The 22,676-nt window shown below is 42.4% G+C and overlaps 1 protein-coding gene and 1 long non-coding RNA gene across 22 annotated transcripts in view; one reads left to right on the top strand and one right to left on the bottom strand.

Annotated features, from left to right (window-relative positions):
- Window positions 1-22,676, bottom strand: part of DAB1 (DAB adaptor protein 1) — a 697,001-nt gene that overhangs the window by 189,766 nt on the left and 484,559 nt on the right. Inside the window, exon 1 of one of the 21 annotated variants that reach the window (XM_075131813.1) lies at window positions 8,558-8,723. The exons of 19 other annotated variants lie outside the window; for them this stretch is intronic. The gene's annotated coding sequence lies outside the window, so the exon portion shown is untranslated. Of the gene's footprint in view, window positions 1-8,272; window positions 8,373-8,557; window positions 8,724-22,676 lie in introns of those variants that run through there. One more of the 21 variants, XM_075131809.1, reaches the window with a different exon arrangement.
- LOC125641087 (uncharacterized) lies at window positions 5,751-22,563 on the top strand. The gene is made up of 3 exons (XR_007357985.2): window positions 5,751-5,939; window positions 14,463-14,502; window positions 18,964-22,563. It is a non-coding gene; the product is annotated as an uncharacterized LOC125641087 (long non-coding RNA).

Raw genomic sequence — 22,676 nt, 5'->3', positions numbered from 1 at the left:
GTTCCTTGCTCCTCCCCTAGAAACTCTAATGAGTAAGTAAAACATGCAAACAAAAAATAATCTCTACAACGCCATGATGCCTGTTAAAACAACGTCCTCAGAGAACTTTGAAGCCCAAAGGAACTTTAATTACCTTTCCTAGTTAAGGGAAAGCAAAAAGAGGAGATGAAAACAAGTGAATGGCTGGATTGGATGAGAGGTCATTCTTGGAATGAAATTTTTCACCAGTTCCATTCCACTAACGTAAGTGTAGGGGATATTTTCACTTAACATTTTCACATTGTTTCCTTAATATTTTCAGCTCAACAGCACTTATTTAAAGTGATAAGGATAATGAAACCAACTGTCAGAGTGCCTGGTTTTTCCACCCTAGGATTTGGGTTTATATTTTATATCTAAACGTTAAAAGAATATAATACATCCTGCAAAATGCACTAAGAGCTACTTTACTAGACAAATGACAAATGATGAACCCATAATTAGCGCCCTACCAAATTCACAGTCCATTTTGGTCAATTTCATAGTCATAGGACTTTAAAAATCATACATGTCATGATTTCAGCTATTTAAATCTGAAATTTCACCATGTTGTAATTGTAGGGGTCCTGACCACAAAAAGGACTTGGGAGTGGGGGGGTCATAAGGTTATTTTAAGGGGGGTTGCGGTACTTAAAATAACCCTTACATCTGTGCTGCTGCTGGTGGTGGCACTGCCTTCTGAGCTGGGCAGCTGAAGAGCGGAGGCTGCTGGCTGGGATCCCAGCTCTGAAGGCAGAGCAGCGCAGAAGTAAGGATGGCATGGTATCATATTGCCCCCTTACTTCTGCTCTGCTGCCTGCAGAGCTGGGACTGCCCTCTGGCCGCCCAGCTCTGAAGGCGCCGCAGAAGTAAGCGTAGCAATACCGCAACCCCCCTAAAATAATCTTGTGACCCTCCTGCACCTTCCTTTTGGGTTAGGACCCCCAATTTGAGAAACATTGGTCTCCCCCCAGTGAAATCTGTATCGTGTAGGGTAAAAGCACACAAAAGACCAGATTTCACGGTCCATGATGCGAGTTTCATGGCTACGAATTTGGTAGGGTCCTACCTACAATAGCAGCCCTCAAAACAAAGAAAACTTCACAGAAGACCAGAGGGAACCCACATTTGTAGGAATTATGCAAGTTTTAATCCCATAAAAAGCCATGTTAATGAACAATAGATGTGTCATCTATTTAAGATGGAGTAGCCCAAATCACAGGCGCCAACTTTTCCCTGCGCTTGTGGGTGCTGAACCCTGCCCCCGGGCCCCCCCCACTCCCTCCCCATTCCAACCCCTTCCCCAAAGTCTCCGCCCCAACTCTGCCCCCCCCCGCCCCATTGGACCCCTTCCCCAAATCTGCGTCCCGACCCCACCTCTTCCCCGAGCGCACCGCGTTCCCCCTCCTCCCCCCTCCCTCCCAGCGCTTGCTGCTGCTAAACAGCTGTTTCGTGGCGGCAAGCGCTGGGAGCTAGGGGGAGAAGCGAAGCCTGGTGCGCTCAGGGGAGGCGGCGGAGGCAGAGGTGAGCTGGGGCGGGAGGGCGGGGAGCTGCCGGTGGGTGCAGAGCACCCACCAATTTTTCCCCGTGGGTGCTCTGACCCCCGAGCACCCACAGAGTCGGCGCCTATGGCCCAAATGGTAGTGTTTGTACTGCCGTGAAGTAAGATACAGTAGAAACTCAGAGTTATGAACACCAGAGTTACAAACTGACCAGTCAACCACACACCTCATTGGGAACCAGAAATATGCAGTCAGGCAGCAGCAGAGACAAAAAAAAAAAAAAAAAAAAGCAAATACAGTACAGTACTGTGTTAAATGTAATCTACTAAAAAAATAAAGGGAAAGCAGCATTTTTCTTCTGCATAGTAAAGTTTCAAAGCTGTATTAAGTCAATGTTCAGTTGTAAACTTTTGAAAGAACAACCGTAACGTTTTGTTCAGAGTTACAAACATTTCAGAGCTACGAACCATCTCCATTCCCGAGGTGTTCGTAACTCTAAGGTTCTACTGTAAAAATAACAGTCTAGGGCCATTTCCTACCAGAACTTTCATGGGAAAAAGATGTGTATCTCATGCGGCTATCCCAGTGAGCAACATTTTAAAGAAACAAACATCTATTTTTGGACAGGTTTACATATTAATTTACTTAAAAATCTAGTCAGGCCATATCCTCCTGATTTGATACATGCTCAAATAAAACAATAGATGTCCATATAAAATCAAATGGCTGAACGTAAACGTGTAAATTCCAAACTAAACCGCAGTTCAAAATGAGTTCATTGCAGTAATGTCACCTCCTCGCTCAAACTGTAGGTCTTTGTGTAAAGCTGTGTTAGTAAACTTTCATTCACTGTCCATATTTCAGCTGTTTATTATCCAGATCAGAATGGCAGTCAATCTGTTCTTCCCGGCAACAGCTTTTATTGTCTCCTCCAATCTAGGTCACTGTTAATAAATACCACAGTCTTCCAACTGTGGGAAGTACTGTGGCATGTGTTTCATCAAAGAGTTGCTTAGAGGAAATAGCATCTCTTCCACTGCTCTCTCTAGTTAAAGACACACAATTTTGTTATCCTTGTTTTTTTAAGTCCTATGGTCTTACATTTACCGACTAACAATTTCCTGGTTCTGCCTCACCACTGCCTCAGTCATTATGATGTTATATGCATGCTCCAGATTTTGCTAAAGAAGAGTCATGTGTCTTCACTTTAACAAAATAATGACAATTACTATTCCCCCATTAAGTGCATGCAGCAGTACTATAATCAACTATTTTTTTTTAATTAATTGGCTTCTAATTCTGAGAGGAGTACTGAGCCTGTATTCTGTACTGTTCTTACAACAGCATAATACCTAAAGCTTTAACGAAGGAATTTTTTTAGTTGAAAGATTAGCAGGAGTTGTACATTTTCTACACTGTAAAACTGATTAAATGCATCATCCTTGGTTTTCTTCCTGTACTTGCAAAAATCAAAATGATCGCCTTCAAATAATTTTTTACTTTCACCCACAAGCTACTAGGCTCAGTGCGGGAATTACGAGGTGACTTCCCTGGCCTGTGTTATGCAGGAGGTCAGACAAGATGGTCAGAATTGTCCTTTCTGGCTTTAATATCTATGAATTTTCTTCAGGGATTCACAATTCAAAATGTAAAGGATTTCCCCATCTGCACAAAAGCTGTTTCATGTCTATCAGCATGAAGGCCAAAAGAAAAAAAAAAAGCCTTTGAAAGGGTCTGTAACTAAGATTGTTTTCACCCAGGTCTTTTGGTTCTCCCCATACCCAAACTGGTGTATGGTAGCTTCCTCCGAGCATCTTCTGGGGAGGAGAAGCCCAGCTCCCTGTTTAGCTTTGACCAAATACTCAAGCTACTACCTTCAGATCCTGCTTTGCTTCCCTCATGGTTAGAATTCAGTTTCCTTCTCTCTAAGGTGCCCAACTTGGGTGCCCACAAGATAACGGCTATACAGCCAATTCTAGTGGTCTGAAATGAAGTATAATTGGAGAAAGATAAAAAAAATAAAGGGGAAAAAAACGCACAGAACAATTATACAGTAAATGTTCACCAGATAGGAGAAAAAGCTTTGCTAGACAGGCACAAATCTTATGCTATTAAAGCATGGAACTACTATAAAAACTCATGCACATTTGGTAGTCACTGGAGGCACAAATGCACATGCTCTTCATTCTTCCGAAGTCCCCTCACGCTCCTGAGAGAAGCCCTAGAGCTCTTTTCTGGGACAGTCTTGTGGAGTCCCTTAGCAGCTGTTGACCAGAAGATGCCCTATTGAACCCCACCCAGCCCACTTCCACAGATGCTCTCCAGTTTTGTGAGGAGCTTGCTGGAGTAGGCACATATTAAAGCACTACTCTTGTAGAAGATGCACTAAACTAGCCCAGTAGCGAAAATTTAGGGCCTGATCCAAAGCCCACTGAAGTCAACGAGAGTCTTTCCATTAACTTTAACCAAGAGCTAGAAAAGGACGATATGGAAAGGTGAGAGCTTGAGACTCAGACAGAGGGCAGTAGAAATTTGGCAGTGAAGGCAAAAGGAGACTATGAGGTGACAGAAGAAAAAGATGACAGAGGAGGAAAAAAGAACTGAATATGGAGGGGCCTGCGTTCAAGAAACAAATTTTGTAATTGTTACATAAAAAAAGCAAAGACTGCATAAAACGTTGGCTTGTCTGCAAAAGAGAATGATCATGGTTGAACTGTAGGATGTGTTTAACCTCTTTTTTCCAGTTTTGTCATTTGCCTAATTCTAGGCAGCAATGAGATAGTCAAACGATGCTGTTGTGGCATTTCAGTATTTAAATAATTTTATTTAAACATTATTTCTTTATAATGCTTAAAAGATATAGCACATATAGTTAAAGGAAAACTTGATATGAGATGTTACAATTGGAAATCCTATAAACAATTTCTTCCCCTCACAAGACAAACACACAACAGTCAAAGTCATAGGAAGTAAAATGTATACTTTGTGCAGAAAACACGCCTCTGACTTGTTGCAGATTACTTTTTTGTCTTATTTCCTCCCTCAATTTTCATACACTGTGGCAATTTATGACATCCCTTATTTAGTGTTATTATTTATTGATTTGTTTTTCTTATTTAAGTGGCTATTTTTCCTCTAAAATTTTTTAAATGCTTCCTATGCCCCACCCCCAAAATCTTCTACCCTATCCTCTGATCTAAAGAAAATGCATTTGTATTATGCTTTCGTTACCATGACTGTAATAAGACATAATTATCTTTCACAGATGGATCATTCTTACTTAGTCTTCCGATATCAGAGAATTACTTTCTTAGCAATCAGGAGTCATAAAAAATAATCCAATTCACTTATTCGCTTGGGATTCTACATATTCTAGATCCATCTGCAATATGAATATTTATTTATTTTAAAAAAACAGCTACAGAAGGTTCATATAGCTGAACCCAGTAACACATTTTATTAAATTTATTGTCGATTATAATCTGCTACATTATCCTAATGCCAAGGCAAATTTGCAGGCATGTAATCCAGATCTACAACTGATTTTAATGAGTGTAGTCCCACTAAAGTCATTTTGCTTTATGAAGCCAGGATCTATAAAGCAGCCCAATACTAAGATGTTTATTACTATTCCAATGCTTGCAACAATAATTTCCAAAATTCCTCCTGCAGGTCACTCTTCACAATATAAAACTTTACATATTTCTTCACTGGTTTTTCTGTGGAAATATGAAATTTAAATAAGATGGTGGAAATATTTTCTGTTAGAAAATGCTGATTCAGTGAAATTAAATTGTTTTGCCAGAACATATCAATTTCATCAAAATTTTCAACAGGAAATTATCAAAATGTTTCATTTCCATAAGGTAGAAGCGCTTCATTTTAAATTGATCAGTTCCAATACAATTAAACATTTCAACAAGATAGAAACAAAATATTTTCATTTTGCAAGAAAATTCTGATATTTTGACTTTCCGTCTCAAATCAGGACAAAGCCATATTTTGAAATCTGAGAATTTGCCCCAGGACAGAAGTTCTGATTTTTGATCAGCTCTAGATTTAAGGAATTCACTCAAAGGTTGACATACAGAATGACCATTTCCCTAGGACAGAGGTGGGCAAACTACGGCCCGCAGGACCCTCCTACCCAGCTCCTGGCCCGGGAAGCTAGCTCCCAACCCCTCCCCAGCTGTCACCTCTCCCCCGCAGCCTCAACTCACTACACCGCCGGTGAAATGCTCTGGGCAACAGGGCTGCAAGCTCCTGCTGGGCAGCGCAGCTGCAGAGCCGCGGCCTGACCCGGTGCTCTGTGCTGCACAGCGGTGTGCCTGGCTCCAGCTGGGCGGTATGGCTGCCTGTCCTGGTGCTCTGGGCGGCGCGGCTGTAGAGCTGCCAGCCACTGGTACTCCAGGAAGCATGGTAAGGGGGCAGGGAGCAGGGGGGGTTGGATAGAGGGCAGTGGAGTACAGGGGGGTGATCAGGGGCGTGGATAGGGGTTGGGGCGGTCAGAGGGCAGGGAACGGGGGGGTTGAATGGGGACAGCAGTCCCAGGGGTGCAGTCAGGAAGGGGGGGGGGGGTTGGATGTAGCGGCAGAGGGCAGGGATTCCGGGGGCGGTCAGGAGATGGGGGGGTGGACGGGGCAGTAGTCCTGGGGGGGCCGTCAGGGGGCAAAAAGCAGGGGGGGTCGGATAGGGGGCGGGGGCTGGGCCACACCTGGCTGTTTGGGGAGGCACAGCCTCCCCTAACCAGCCCTCCATATAATTTCGGAAACCCGATGTGGCCCTCAGGCCAAAAAGTTTGCCCACCCCTGCCCTAGGGGGATTTGCAATACACCTGAAAAACACTATATCTCCAACATAATTTCAATAAAGAATACTTAAAAAATCCAATACTCAGAACACAGGAAAAGCCAGATTGGATCAGATGCCAGGTCCTCTTTGCTTAGCATTCTGTCTCCAATTATGACCAACACAAGATGCTTCACATAAAGCTGTAAGACCCTACAGAAGGCAAATGTAAGACAATCTGTCCCCCACACTAGGTCTCATCCTACTCTCTAATAGTTAGAGATAGGCTTAGATCCTGAAACATGAGGTTTAACATCTCTTCCAAAATTGTTGATATGATTTATAACAACTCTGGATATTCCTGTTATCTTTATAAATGTCCAATCCCCTTTTGAATCCCACTGTTTGGAAATCCATGGCCACTTACTTCCGAGAGTACCGCTCACTACCACGAGTAGCCCCACTGCTTCCAATATCTGACATATCACAGGGCTGACTGCAAGGCAAGAGGGAGTGGAATAAGGAAGAAGCCACTGACTATGGCATACTCGTGCTTGGAAATCTGCTTGGGCTAATACTACTAAAAGCAGTACTAACTCCATTCTGTACTTCTACTTCGCTATGAGAGCATGCAACACCCGCTGAGGAAGTAACCTTGTGCTCATGGGGTAGGAGACCCTAGGGAGGTAGAGAGAGGAGTGTGGGCTTGTGCTCTGCACTCCCTCAAGGGATCTCCGGAACCCAGAGGTTGTACTCAGGTCTCAGGCCTCTGCCCGTGGAAGTGAAAAACGCAGCTCCAACTCTGGGTATGTCTATACGGCGAGTGACGAGGCGACTGTAGCCTGGTAAGCCATACTATTGCTAGCTTTAATCTACGCGGCACAGGTGACGACGGGAGTGCAACGGTGGCAGCACAGGCTAGCAACTCAAGTGCATCCCCAGGCTCCCCCGTGGGCTTGAATCATGGTGGCACAGGGTTCAGCGCAGGCTAGCCATTTGAGTACCTGCTCATTGGGGAGCCTGGGTATCTACTTGGGTTGCCAGCCCGTGCTGAAGCCCATTCCACCACATCTACACTATTATTGTTATCTATGCTACCTAGAGCAAAGCTAGCATGGGTGTGCCTACCCATGGTACAATCAACACCTTCATTTGCAGTGTAAACATACCCTATGAGGTGAATCTTTACAGTAAATTTCCCCCTCTTATGGGGGTTGTTCTGCAAAAGGGACCTAAATAAAGTATATATCGTTTTTGTAATCTAATGTTCTGTCACCAAGAGCTTAGAAATCAGCACTCACTTCCAGCCATGGTTTTGGGGTTTTTTTCAAAGCTTTTAAAAGGGTATTACAAATAACAAAGATTAGGGCACAAAAAGAAACATACTTAAAAACTCAACATCATCCCTTTTCATTAGAATAGAGAGGGCAAAAAGGCTGTATGCCCAGGGAGCACAGGAAATCCCACAGATTTGGGTAGCATTTTACTATTTTAGGAATGAAACTGAATTAACTGAATGTCTTTTTCATGTCACTTGTATTACCGCAAGATCGCAATATATCTGGACTTTAATATGTCTATACAGCACTGGAAAAAATTCTAATTTCTGCTTTCAGTATAAAAAAAACCAACCAACCAACCAAACACACACAAACAAATACCACCAAGACATACGTTTCACAAATATAGGACCTGAATCTGATCTCGCTTACACTAGTATAAAACTATTGTAACTCCATTAAAGTCAATACAGTCACACTAATATAAAAACATGGAGTTACATCAGCCTATAATAGGGTAACTTCATTGATTTTAATGGAGGCACATCACTATAAACTTGGTGTAACTCCATGAATGTCAGGGGAGTTACACTCATGTGTAGGCGAGATCACAAAATAGCCCTGTCACTCTAGTTTACAATACTGTAATTCTAAAGCAACACAAAAAGCAAATTTGTACATTACCAAAGCTATGTCTGCGGGATATATTTTTTGCAATGCTGAAGAAGAAATATTCATTTGGCAACCACTCAACACCATGAAGAAAAGGAAGGGAACTAAAGACTAAGAAGGGACAAAGAACAAAGTACATAGCCGGGATCACAGCATACTGTAATTAGAGCTGTTAAATGATTACTAAGGCGAAATGGTGTAATCATCATGCTAGAGGAAAGTGCTAAGTAGCCAGTCTGCAACATCTCTAGCGAGAAGGTAAAAGCAATCTCAGGGACACTACCCTTTTTTACTTACCATATATACTCATCCATAAGCTGAATTTTTTTTAGTAAAAAAGGGAAGCATCAGAGAAGGGGGTCGGCTTATGAACGGGTATAGAGAGCGGGAGAGGTGGGATGCAGCCCCTCCCCCCTACAGAGGGGGCAAGGAGGGGCAGCACAGCCAGCAGCGCCAGAAGGGAAGAGGCAGGGCCAGAGTCTCTCCACTTGCGGCCACGCTGCTCTCCCCGAAGCCTCCGAAGCAGCTGCAGCCGTGCCGCTCGGCCCCGCCCACCAGAGCAGGGTGTGGCCGCACCGCCCGTCTCAGCCCACTGGAACATGCTGCAGCCACACTGCCCAGCCTGCTGGAGCAGCTCCGGCCAGGCCAGAGACATCCTCCCCTGGCCCTCCCCAGATAAGGTGGGAAGGGATGGGATGGGGAGAGTGTGGGGGTCCCGGGCTAGGGGTGGGGTCATGTGGGGGGTGGTCAGAGGGGTTACTCCTCTGACCCCCAGCTTCTCCCCCACCAGCTGCTGTCCCGGCCCATCAGGATAAGCCGCTGGCAGGCCAGGACAGATTGTTTACTTAGGTTTACCTCTGTGCCTGCAGATGCTCGAGGTAAACAAACCATCTCGGCCCGCCAGCGGCTTATCCTGATGGCCCGGAAGCCAAAGTTTGCTGAACCCTGAACTATAGGGTCGGCTTATGAATGGGTCATACAAATTTTCCATTTTTACTTATCCATCTTGGGGGGGTCAGCTTCTAAACGAACCTGCTTATGATCAAGTATATACGGTACATAAATACTCTTAAAATCAGCCTTCTAAATTCTTAAACTCTCTAAGCCAATTAAAGTCTCATGTCACAAGACCTGGACAGCCTTCCCACATTTTGAAGTGGCCAAGTAAGTTGAAGCAAATGTGAACCTATTCACTTCCTACCCTCTGAATAATAGCTGAGTGCAGCTGCTTATACATATATATTATTTCAAGATCATTTTCTCAATGTTACCAGTGAGACTGAACTAAAGATCTGTTTCTTATTCACTTTGGGTGAAATGCAGCCCCACGAAGAAGACCAGCACAATGCTTGTGCAAAGTCTCACTTCAGCCCTATTTTGAAATAGGATTTAACATGCTGTCTCAGCAGAGAGGTGAATTTCACACTAACTTTCCCAAGCCACATTTTAGTTTTGCTCAGATGGTCCTAAAATTTAGCTTATAAATTGTGCCATTAGCATTGCTGAATATTTTATTTCCTTCCAGCAAAGAAAACAAACTTTCTTAATGTCAACAGTGAAAAATCATGCCATGCTGTTTATATACCACTCCTTTTTTCTATGTGACCATCGTTTCCATTCAGCAGAGTATCAGGAAAACTAATCTGAGTACTTTGTCTCGCTGTAAAGGGATTGATGATTGATTTCCACATACCCAAGCACTTATTTCTTACACTGGTTCACAGATTAACAGAGCAAGGGGTAAAATATAAAGAGTTTTCTATGTATATTTGTATACTGGGACATGGAATTTATTCTGACTGTCTGTGCTCATTCTGTGCAGCATAAATAAATATATGTATTTTGAATATTCCAGCAACTGAAATCTACTCACACAATACTTGAGAAAAGTTCACTTTAAGCTCAAATATTCACCAAAAGCAATTTTCCAGTAGCCAAAAAATATCACACATTGTGCTGTGCGCCTTCATTACATAATTCAGCCCGTCAAAATCAGAAACAATGCCAAGTGATTTATGAAACTAACACTGCACAAATCTCAAACATTTTCCCCAAAATAGCTGTTCAAGAATGGCTTTCAGACCAAAAATTAGTTACTAAAGAAATGGGTTAATAATTTCAAATAATAAATAATTAAGAGAACAGCTATCTGCTCACAGATAGTATTTTAACCGAGTTGAAATTCATAAGCAAATTATTTCTGAGTGCATTACACACTTTTTGACATCAGTGGAAATCCAATTTGTGGTAAAAGTGCAAAATGCCTTCATTAAAACCTCCGATTCTAAGCAGTTGCACATTACTGTTATTATTTACGTACAGTATGCTGAAAATTAACCAGGTGTTTTCCAAACAGAGAAAAACAGCCCTTGTCCCAAAGTGTATGCAGTACAAAAAGATGGACCAAATTTTAATCCTGTGTAAATTTTTGCTTGGGTTATTTTGTTTTGAAATCATTTTATGATTTTTTTATTTGTATCATTCACAGTGAAAACATATTGATTATGGCCTTTGAATCTGCAAAAAGATGCAGATTCTATGTCCATGAAAAAATTTTACTGAAATCTTCATGTAGTTTGAAAGGTCCACTTCAGACCATGTATTTGCACAATCAGGGCCTAAATGACAAGCCTTGGGGCATATGGAAAGGACTCATAAAACAAACATATTGCCACACTAAAACCTCAAGAGAGATTCCCTGAATTATTATAGTGGAGAAATGTTAAACAGTAAGACAGTTCAGCAAGCTGATAGACCTAGCCAGGTTGGTAGTTTCACCGAAACACACTCTTACTTTCTAAACATATTAAAATCCCTCACACAGTCTGCAGTGAGGAGCCTTTGACTGGGAATGGCAAACCGTGGCCACTGGGAGCTGTGGGCGGCCGTGCCTGAGGACGGCCAATGTAAACACAGTCTTGCAGCCTGCCAGCGGATGACCCTAACGGGCTGCAGGTTACCCACCACTGGTCTAGCAGGTCCTTTCGGCCCTTGGCTCTCTGGGGAGCCTCGTCCCAGCAGCAGCAGCACTGAACTCACACAATCCTGGGTGCAACGGGAGTAGGAGAGAGGGGAGCTCCTCTTTCACCCTCAACACAGTCAAGCCCACAGTAAATAGGTTTTTTGTCAAGATACAGAAACATCCTAGAGAATTTACTCTAGAAGAAGAAATAGGATGCTACCGAAATGGCTTTAAACTGTACAGAATTTAATAGGGAATAGAATTATTTCTATATTTTTAACAATTCTGTGACATTTTTAAACAGGGATATAATTCCGTATTAAATTCCATAAGATGGAAGGGGTATCAGTTTCTAATAAGAGCTATAGGAAATTAACATAAGGATGTCTTCTCCTCCCAAATATTTCTTCTTTCAAACATCTTTGCTGAGGCTATGGCAAGACAACCCTTCCCAAAGCCCATAATTATACTACGTTGTTCTTTAACCCAGTCTAGAAAAGGAAGTCCAAAGGCCCATCTTTAAAATAATTTTTAAGTACAACAGAGGCATCCCTGAAGTCCAGCATGGGGTTATATATTTTGGATTTTCTTTTAGAGGGGTACAGTGAAGATAACACAGACAAGATTAAGAAGAATAAATAAAATACATATGTCTGGGTCAGAAAAAAAGCCAGATAGAGCTCTGTCATCAGAAAAATGCAACTAAATCCAAGCAGACATCGCACTGAGACTTAGTTAACGTCAACAAATTAATACATTCCATTTTTATGCAGACTAAAACATTTTAGATTAACAGGCCAGCGATGCTCATACGTTCTAACTTTAGCTATCATGAGGGCTAGGTGAACCATTAAGTGAGCTAATCTAAATTACACATCCACATGAAAGAGTTTGTATTTTCCAGAAATTAACGTCTCTATATGAACTAGGGTCGGATTCACCCGGGGCACTAAGCCCTCGACACCATTTAAACCTTCTGGATATCTCAATTCATGGATTAAAATCTCTGCAGTATTACACTGTGTATGGGAAAAAAAGCTTCATACTATAAATCCTAAAACAAACAGCTGGACACATTATGAAGAGCTTTATAAACAAATGCCCTGAATTGAATTTATGGGCACACGGGCAGCCAGCGTACATTTGGGGGTGTAACAGATTCCTTGCTCCTTAAAGGCTTGATCCTGCAATGTGCTCAGCATTCTAGCCCTAATCTAGCAAAGCATTAAGCACTTGCTTAACTTTAAACTCATGAGTAGCCTACCTGATTTCAATGGGACAATTATTCACTTTCTTAAAGTTAAGCATGTGGTTGAGTGCTTTTGCTGGATCAGAGCCAGGGTGCTCAGCACCTTGCAGGATCAAGCCCTTAAGGAGCAAGTAACTGGTCGCATTCTGAAACTGAACAGACTAGATCAAACTGAAAGGCAATCTGATTCAGATCACATTACCACTGCCTAGTTTGGCGGTAAGAAAGATGTGTATGACTAGAGGGAGGTCCACATCTGACAGAACTGGGAGGATTTTCTGGATCTGGCAAAGACAACAGCTGCTCTAGCTGACACTTTCAACATAGGCTTTCAAGCGGAGAGAGCGGCCAAAGGTAACCCCAAACTCAGTCTGACACAGACGATCAATTACAAATGAGTAAATAAACTACCTTGTATTAATGTACCATGCAGGATCTCCCACAGCATCTGGCAAGCTTAAGCTGACGCAGACTACATATAGGGATCACATCACTCACTCTGAAATGGAGACATTCGTTGGGTGAAAAAACTGTAGTTGTTTAACAACAGAGTTTCAAGACTAAAGGTGAAAAGTACCTAATCCAGTTAAAGCCAGAGGGAATTTAGCAATGCAGAATTTAATTACCCCATTTGGAATTTGCCAGGACAACTGGGTTAAACACCCCTACTCTTTTGCCATGGGAACTCTAATGACTACTCGTGGTCAAGACCTCGATTTTATTTCTCATTTACAATACAGCACTTTGGCAGCAGTGTGCCCTCTAGCTAATTCATAATGAAGAATGCAACTCCTGAGTTACCAACACATATCCTACAGCACCAATGTGTTCCTTGGAAGCTATCTAGCCATGTACAGTATTAATCAGGCCTGACCTTCCTTAGCTCATGAAATCTAACAGGACCGCTGCACAGTGTAGTAAGGCTGCATTTGTTTTCCAATTAAACCATGTCAGATAAAGTAGCATGCAATAAAATTGTCTCCTATGACTGACTGATTTTAATCCCATAAAATTAACAGCAAGGAATATTAATATTGGCTATGGAAGATATGTAATGTTTATGTTACCCATTTAAATTAAGAATTATAGAAATCAGAGATGAGAAAGACCTTGAAGACCATCTTAACTCATGTTCCTACCAATGCAGAGTTGTTCTTGACAGTCTTCATCCGATGCACTTTTAGGTGATTCGAGAAATAGGACTTCCATCTCTTCCCTCCAGGGACTATTACACATTCAAATAGATTTCCCCCCTAATATTCAGCATGAATCACCCTTCCGCAAATTTCAGCTAGGAAACATCTCAAGCAAACCCTCTCTCTCTTTACTGTTCACACCCTTCAAATGCTTGTATCGTTCACAAACAGTAGGTCTACACCACAAAAAGAGGTGTTCTTATCTCGGGTTAGCTAACCCACATTTGCTAACTCAGGTTAAATAGCGGTGAAGACAACTCAGCTTTTAACTCAGGTTAGCAGCTCAAATTAAAGCCTATAGGTAGGGCCCTACCAAATTCGTGGCCGTGAAAACCATGCCACAGACCATGAAATCTGGTCTCCCCCTGTGAAATCTGGTCTTTTGTGTCCTTGTACCCTATACAATACAGATTTCACGGGAGAGACCAAAGTTTCTCAAATTGGGGGTCATGACCCAAAGGGAAGTTTGAGGGGGGTCACAAGGTTATTTTAGGAGGACTGCAGTATTCCCACCCTTACTTCTGTGCTGCCTTCAGAGCTGGGTGGCTGGAGATCAGCGGCTGTTAGCCAGGCACCCAGGTCTGAAGGCAGCGCCCTGCCAGCAGCAGCGCAGAAGTACGGGTAGAGGTACCGCAATCCCCCCTACAATAACCTTGCGACCCCCCACAACTCCTTTTTGGGTCAGGACCCCAACACCGTGAAGTTTCAGATTTAAATAGCTGAAATGATGAAACGTAAAATTTTTAAAATCCCATGACTAAGGGACTGTTTTGTTTTCCATTCTATTTTCTGCAGACTGATGACTTTCAAAGAAACACATGGCTCAGGACCAAAGGTAGACACATCCTTATTCTGATTTATGTTTTAGTCTGTGTGATAAATGAAGTTTTAGTCTGTTCTCCCCAAACTGACTGCAATGCTCCTTCCTCAGGATCTACATTGTTGTTAGTTATATGCCCTACCCCTGTACTTTAACCCTAATCTAAAATGGACTAAAATGGACCCTGAATTTGGTAGGGCACTACCTATAGAGGAGTCTGGGGTTGAACTTGAGCTGCTATCCTGAGTTAAAAGCCACATTGCTGTGTCTTCACTGCTATTTTAATCTCAGTTAGTTAATGTGGGTTAGTTAACCCAAGATCTGAACACATCTTTTATTAGCAATGTAGACATACCCTTAGTCAAACTACTACTATAAGCATTTAGTCACTCTCTGCACTCTTAAATCACTTCAATACTTGTTTTAACTCCCCAATTTGATGACAGCTTTCTGATACTGAGATACTCAGAACTGCTTGGTATTCTAGGTGCCATATCACCAGTATCAGGCAGTGGGACAATATCCCCAATGCCTGTGATAAGATGCCTGCATACACAACCTAAAATTTCATTAGTTTTTATTGCTGCCATATTATAGCTAATTTGCTGTTCTACACACATTTAACAAAAAATAAACTGTAAAAAAGATTATACCACTTAGAGATAATCAAAATTTTTCCATCAAAATATTTTGATAGAAAACTGGATTGTCAAGTAGATGAAAATTTTCATGTTAAATGTCTGTAGTTTTTGGCTGAAAATGTTTTGGTTTTTAATAAAAAGTTGAAATTTTCTGTGGAAAAATACTCAGTTTTCCAGCAAGGTCTATGTAAATTGTTTATTCCTCATAATATGCTAACAGCTTGTGCTGATCTTTGTCATACTTGTTAAAGAAATTGCTAGGAAGTCCAGATTGGAGAGCTAGAACCAAAGCCAACATTTTCAAACATGAGTACCCAAAATTAGGTATCTGGATCCATATTTCTTTACTTATTTTGATTTATACATTCATACCATTAAAAGGGTACCTCTGGATTCTTCTAGGCAATTTCTGGGTTGATTTTCAAAATGTCTTAATGACTCGGGTGCTTTTGAATGAACTATGTCTCTTAAATACACAATTTATTAAACTTGCAAGGCACCTGAATAAATTATCCGGTTTTCATTTGAAGCTGCAGGTGCTCAGGTTTTCTGAAAAAAAGCAAGCCATGCAGTTAGGTGTCTAAATTTAGGAACTCAAGTTTAAACACTTTGGTCCATATTTTCAGCCCAGTGGACACACAATCACAAACTTGTTTTTGAACTCCCAGAAAGCTAGCGGCACAATTAAAATCACTTAGATGTCCAAATGGATGACTACTGGAAGCATGTCCAGCTGACACTGTGTGCGTCCACAAATTACAGGTGTAGAGTAGAGTCCAATTTTAAAAACTATGATACACCAAAACAGCTATATCCTACTCACACAAACAGCTAGGTTTATTACAAAAAGCTCAGTATATGCTACACATTCTGCTGCACCAAAACTTCCAGTTTCAAACTTTGGAGCAAAGGGTTCAGTATTTGAATCATGGCTGTCTCGCTCAACTATGAGCTGAACCAAAGCCCCAGATTTAATATCCTCAAACTTTGGGGCAGAGTGAAACCCTGATCCAAACTTTGCTGCACAGCTGCCTCTGTACTAAAAGCACTATAGTTGGTTTGTAACGTGGGTTACTTAGGGTTAAAATCTCCATGATTCCATACTGCTTATTATTTTACACTTATAAAGTCAAGGAGATATGATTTTATTGCTTATAATTCATTTTTACATTAGTCTTCTGCCACTATAACTTCATTCTGCCTTTTCAGATGTTCCTTTTGCTTTCTGAATATTTAAATAGCAAGTCTAATTATCCCTGACTTGATTATCCTCCTCTTTTAAAACCTTTCCAGTGTTATCAACAGTTCAGTTCTTCATTATGTTTAGATTTAAGAAAGCTAATATGCATCACATTCATTAATTCTAGGACAATCTCCAGTATTTCTCTTTTAAAACACATCTGTATCAGATTTCATCTTCAGAGACACTATTGCTGAAATACTGAGAGCATGGCAGGTTGCTCATCACTAAATCTTTTGGATAGAGAAAAATCTAATATAACATGATGTATAGCCCTGAAATCAATAACAAATACTCAATAACTGATGGCATTAGATTAGGTTAAAATAGAAAAGATTATGTTCATCAACCCATGCAGAAATATTGTTTCTTTTAAATTCTCCAAAACAAGTGCCCATTTCTGGCTTTATTTCCAAATTCATTAATAGTAAGCTGGGAAGTGTTGATTTAACATTTTATACTTCCAATTCAATAGTATTTATAGAGGTTAGCAGGCCATATAAGTAATAAGCACCAGATTTAGTAATTCCAGCAACTGACAGCAAGTATTGTAAACTAGTAGCTTCACAAACACTGCAGTATTTTTGGTCAAAACTGCATTTTACAAGAGTTTTATTGCAGTGTTTTTTATCATTACCACCGAGGAATTTTTATTATTATTTTCGTGAGGCTGGTAGCATCACTTATTTAGGCTGAAGGACACTACCCATTAGAAGACTCTGTTTTAAGTGGCTAATACCTTTGCCAAATTTTAAACGTTTGGGCTGAAATTTTCCACGCTGGTTGTCTGCCTCAGGCTGATTTTTACTGGAAAGTTGCAGCCAAAACAGTTTAGTTGTTTCTGAGGATGACGCTAAGGAAAAATACATTGTTTCCTGATGTGAAAAAAATTATGGCAACTTTTGTTTTGAGAAGCTCGAGCATTCCCGTTTTGTAGCAATTTCCCTGAAATTTGGCCTGGTGGTGGCCTCTGCATCAGGGACATGACTTTTGCCATCCCCATATGTGGCCAAGTTCTAAGTCTTTGAAAAAAATCTCAATTTGCACGAACGCAGTGAGATTACTTAGAGTTTAGTAGCTAACATCTCCAAAGAGTCCATCCCCTCACAGCTTCTACTTTTTCTAGGGGAAGCAAAGAAGTAGACTGGGACACGAAACGTACCGATGCTGGGACTGAAGTGTGTGTGGGGAAGTGTCAGCGACTCGGTACCACAGGATTAATAGGGAGAAACTAGTACTGAGTGGGCAAGAAGATTGGCACTGGGTACTGGGGTGTGGGGAACCAGGAATTGGGATTTGGGTGGGTGGGAGAAAGAGAAGGCTGGGAGCCAGGGTAGGCTAGGCTGTGACTGGCTGGTCAAGGAGACTGGGACAGGGACACAGGGAGGCACGAAGGGAGGCTGTGACTGGCTATGTAAGGAGACTAAGCCTGGGAGCAAGTGTGGGAAATGGAAGTAAGAAAGGGGAGTAAGCAAGCAGAGGGAACAAGTTTGCAGCAAGTTTGAGATTGCATGAGGAGCTAGTGCAGGGGAGGGCAAACTCCTGCACCCCAACCCCCTTCCCTGAGTCCCCTCCTGCACCTCGCTCCCCTTGCCCCGAGCCCCTTCCTGCACACTGCACTCCCTCCTGCACCCACATCCCCTGCCCCAGCCCTACATTCATGGCCCATACAATTTCCCCACCCAGATGTGGCCCTCGGGCCAAAAAGTTTGCCCACCCCTGAGCTAGGGTAACAAAGACCAGTGGGGGAGAGCTGGGACTAGCTGGTCAAACAGCCCGGTCAAAGAGCTTCAAGAAGGGAGACTGGGACAAGGATCCAGGGAGGGGAAGGAAAAGTAGGGGGAAACTGAACTGGGAGCCAGTGGGAGCGGGGATCAAGGGTGGGCAGGGATGACTGAAGGTCAGAGAGGAGGTTAAGAGAGAAACAGATCTGATGAGGAGCCAAGAGGCAGGTGTCAGAAACAGGGAACGACTGGGCAAGCAGATTGGGACTGAGATGGAGAGACAGACTGGAAGAGGAGGGAGACTGGAATTCAGATGGGGAGTCCTGAAGACAAAACTAGGACTGTCTGGGCAAGGAGACTGGGATGAACAGCACGAAGAATAGAGACAGGGACTGTGTAGGCAAGGAGAATGCAAACAGGACAGGAGCCAGAAGTGGGAAGAGACAGGGTCAGATTGGCGGGGACAAGGCAGAAAGGGTCAAACTTGGAGGGAAATAGGCAAAGGGGCCATATTCACTGGATCAGGGGTTCTGAAACTGGGGGTCGGGACCCCTTAGGGGGTCACGAGATTATTACATGGGGGGTCACAAGCTGTCAGCCTCCACCCCAAACCCCGCTTTGCCTCCAGCATTTATAATGGTGTTAAATATATTAACAAGTGTTTTTAATTTATAAGTGGGGGGGGGGGTTACTCAGAGGCTTGGTATGTGAAAGGGGTCACCAGTACAAAAGTTTGAGAGCCACTCCACTAGAGAACTCTCCCCCCGCAGCGCTTGGTTGGAACTCAAGATTCATAAGTCTCACTATCCCTCTCCTATCAGCAAATATCCATGAAATCCACTAACAAAATGTTTGTCTCATTCCCCTTTAGGACTGGTCCACAAGGAGGGTGAGAATTATTGCTATTAGTTACTCCATGAGTTCAAGTAGCAGAGGTCTTTGTGCTGGATCTAATGTTCGACCCAGCTGGTTCATCATGTTTCAGTCAATACGGTGTTGTACGATGGACTGTTTTTTCAGTTTGCTTTTTTTAATAACATAGGCAATTACAAACAAAAATTATATCACAAGAACTTTAAGGTTGCAAAGTTAAGCACTTCAGATTGCCTTTGCAACTTAATTCAGCTCCCCTTTTCTAATGCATTATGATATAGGCTTTAATTACTTGATCACGTACTATGTTTTAATTACTTGATCACGTACTATGAGGATTCTTGCCTCATTCAGTGCACAGGATGGACGGGCTCAGTTAATGACACTATTCAACATAGTAAGTGGGGGTCTACTTAAATTGCGGAGAAATCAACATTTTTCACGGGGGGGGGTCACAGTATTGCTACCCTTCTGCACTGCCTTCAGAGCTGGGTGGCCAGAGAGCAGCGGCTGCTGGCAAGGTGCCAACTCTGCAGGCAGAGTCACCGCCAGCAGCCGCGCAGAAGTGAGAGTAGCATGGTATGGAAAGCATCAGCAGCTGCTGGCTGACCGCCCAGCTCTGCAGGCAGCGCAGAAGTAAGGGTGGCAATACTGTGACCCTCTTCCAATAGGCTTGTGACACCCTTTTCACCCCCTTGCGACCCCCAGTTTGAGAAACACTGCACTTTTGTATACTTTTACCCTATAGTATGGAGCAAAAATACACAAAAGACCAGATTTCATGGGGGAAACTGGATTTCACAGACCGTGACATGTTTTTTATGGCCACAGATTTGGTAGATCCCTAATAATAAGGGCACTGCAATGCGGATGCATCTTATATTTATCATAGTGGGTTTGGGAGTTAGGCCTGTGAACTGTGCCACTCATTCAATGGCACATATTGAAGAATTCACCGATTAGCATTGCTAAGAGTCCTGGGCAGGGATGTGCCCTCAGAGTGATACATTATGTCAACAGCATATGGTTTGGAGGAATTAGGCCAAAATTAGAGAAAGAGAAAACATGATGCCCAACTCTGCTCTAACCTAGGGGTCAATGTGAGTCAAGGCAATTGGGGAAAATGTTGCATTGAGGTACATAAAGAGTCCAATAAAGGCTAGTTCTCCTGCCCCGCAAGGGGCTTCAGTGGACCTGAAATAAGGATTATGGTCTGGTTAGCTGGGAAAGGTTCTGGACTGTTTTGTTTTCCATTCTATTTTCTGCAGACTGATGACTTTCAAAGAAACACATGGCTCAGGACCAAAGGTAGACACATCCTTATTCTGATTTATGTTTTAGTCTGTGTGATAAATGAAGTTTTAGTCTGTTCTCCCCAAACTGGCTGCAATGCTCCTTCCTCAGGATCTACATTGTTGTTAGTTATATGCCCTACCCCTGTACTTTAACCCTAATCCCTCTAGTAAACAGGAATTAATTTTGCGAGTCTATTTCCGCTAAGAAATCCATTAAGTCCCCAAGGAAGCATATCAGAGGCTTCAGCTGTTCTTAGTGCTTCTCCCCTTCTAACTTGCAGAGCCCTGATCACAGTTTGAACCTGCAGATAAGTTACTGTAGGCTCTTGTGAGAACAGCAGGGTTGCAACCCTGACTCCGCCTCCACGTGGGTACAGGTGGGTTTTCCTCCTTTACTCCCATGTAAGGTAGGGGGAGAGGAGAAACAAGACCACAGTGACTTAAAATACACTCTTTTTTCAAAAATACTCATCATAGAATATAGGGTGGTGAAAAATTAGAGGAGAGAAGAAGGAAAGATGGGAGGACATAATATGACATTACATTACAAGCAAAGCAATTCCCTTGTATATATCACTGTGATGTAGCAAATGTGGACGAAGGAACCAATTGAAAACGGGGGAAACTGATAGTGTGTTACGGTGCAATAAAAGTTGTGTGTTGATTGCATAACTAGAAGGGTTAGTGCATACCACTATGCAAATTATTAAAGGATCACAGCCTATAAGAAAGATCAAATTATGTATTATATTTCCCTAATCTTAAAAGGCTTCTGATACTAACTGGAACATTTTCTGTAATACTTTGTGCCTTGAAAACCACATATAATAAAACATGATTGTGGCAAACATGTAAGAATACACCTAGGTTCTGATTTTAATTTAACACAGAAGTTTCTCCCAATCAGTTTGTCATCCAGATTTTGTTATTAGTATGACAAACTATTTTTCTAACCCAGTCTTTAGAACAGCCTGAACATATGAAGCCAACCCATTCTTCAAAATGCCATTGATCACCATACATTACTCACACATAACTAAATGGATGTAGAAGAATATCTCCTCTGAGCATCTCATCATATTTTGAGCAGCCAGACTGTCCAAGTAAAGTAGTTTCCCCATGGAATTATGACAATAAAATCTTCTTGTCTCACACTGGAGCCAATAGCTGTAGCTGTTTCCTCTAATACTGGCCCCACCCCTGTGGAACACCTGAGCTCACCTGCCGCCTCTCTGCATCTCTGGCACTTTTAAGTTCTGCAAGCTTCCTCACCCTAGCAGCTCGCTGCTGCTGACTGGAGAACAGAGGAACACAGCAACTGCGTGACATGAGAGGTCCATTGTGGTGGGAAAGTGAGAGGAATGGCCTGTTGCAAAAGGGTGACTCCAAACAAAACAGATTTGGAATCACTTCTGTATGTAGTAATCTTCTTTTGGAAAATACTATAAACTCCTCATTTACTGCTACGCTAAGAGCCACTGCCATTTATGATGGAAGACAAAAAGCAAACAATGAATAATCTTTTTTTCCTGACTTTTCAGTTTTTTCCACTCCTATGATTTGCAGGTATTGCTAACATATGATTGATAGGAAAATATTAAGAAAATGCCGATCTACACAAGGCCATTAATTTTACAGTCTGGATAATTATTCTGCAATCTCAATCTGTACAATACTGTACATATATTAGTTTTACGGAAAAACAATAAAAAGTAATGGCCCGATTTTCAGAAGTTCTTTGCACAGCAACTCACTCTGAAGTTAGTAGGATTGCTCAGATTTTCTGAAAATCAGCTCCTTCATTTTCAAAGGTGCTGAGCATCGTCAGCCCCCATGTGCTTCAACAGGCATTGGGGGCACATGGGGCCAGGTTTTCAAAGATTTTCATTACAGCCCTGCACATAAAGATGCAGCTAGGAGCCTAATGAGCTTTGTAAAAACACCTAAAGCACTCTAGGTGCCTAAATCTCATCAACTTTAATTGATTTCAATGAAAATTAAACACCTAGGCAGCTTCAAAACTTTGAAAAATTCCAGGAAGTGTCTATCTGCATCTTTAGGTGCTTCAGTGCTTTTGAAAATCCGGCTCTTGCTACCTCTCAGAACATGATCAGCACCTTACTGCACCAGCGCTATACACGGCAGCTGCCTTTCTTTGAGAGCCATGATAGTCACCAGCTCCACAGGGCATAACTGACATCCAAATCAGGGGTGGGGAACCTACGGCCCGTAGACAGGACTCAGCCCGCTGCTTAATTTCACCGGCCCGTGGCAAGTATTTCTAAAAATACAGACCTATGACAGTAGCCTATGTGGGGGTGGGGGGGGGGGGCAGAGACAACAGCGGGGACAAGGAGGGAGGTGAGCTGCAGGCAACGGCTGTTTAACAGCAATGCTGGGGCAAGGTGGAGCCTCC

Source organism: Caretta caretta, chromosome 8, assembly GCF_965140235.1.
Source record: "Caretta caretta isolate rCarCar2 chromosome 8, rCarCar1.hap1, whole genome shotgun sequence".
NCBI classification, from domain to species: domain Eukaryota; kingdom Metazoa; phylum Chordata; order Testudines; family Cheloniidae; genus Caretta; species Caretta caretta.
The sequence above is the reverse complement of the archived record's forward strand: the minus strand, read 5'-3'. Positions and strand labels throughout refer to the sequence as shown.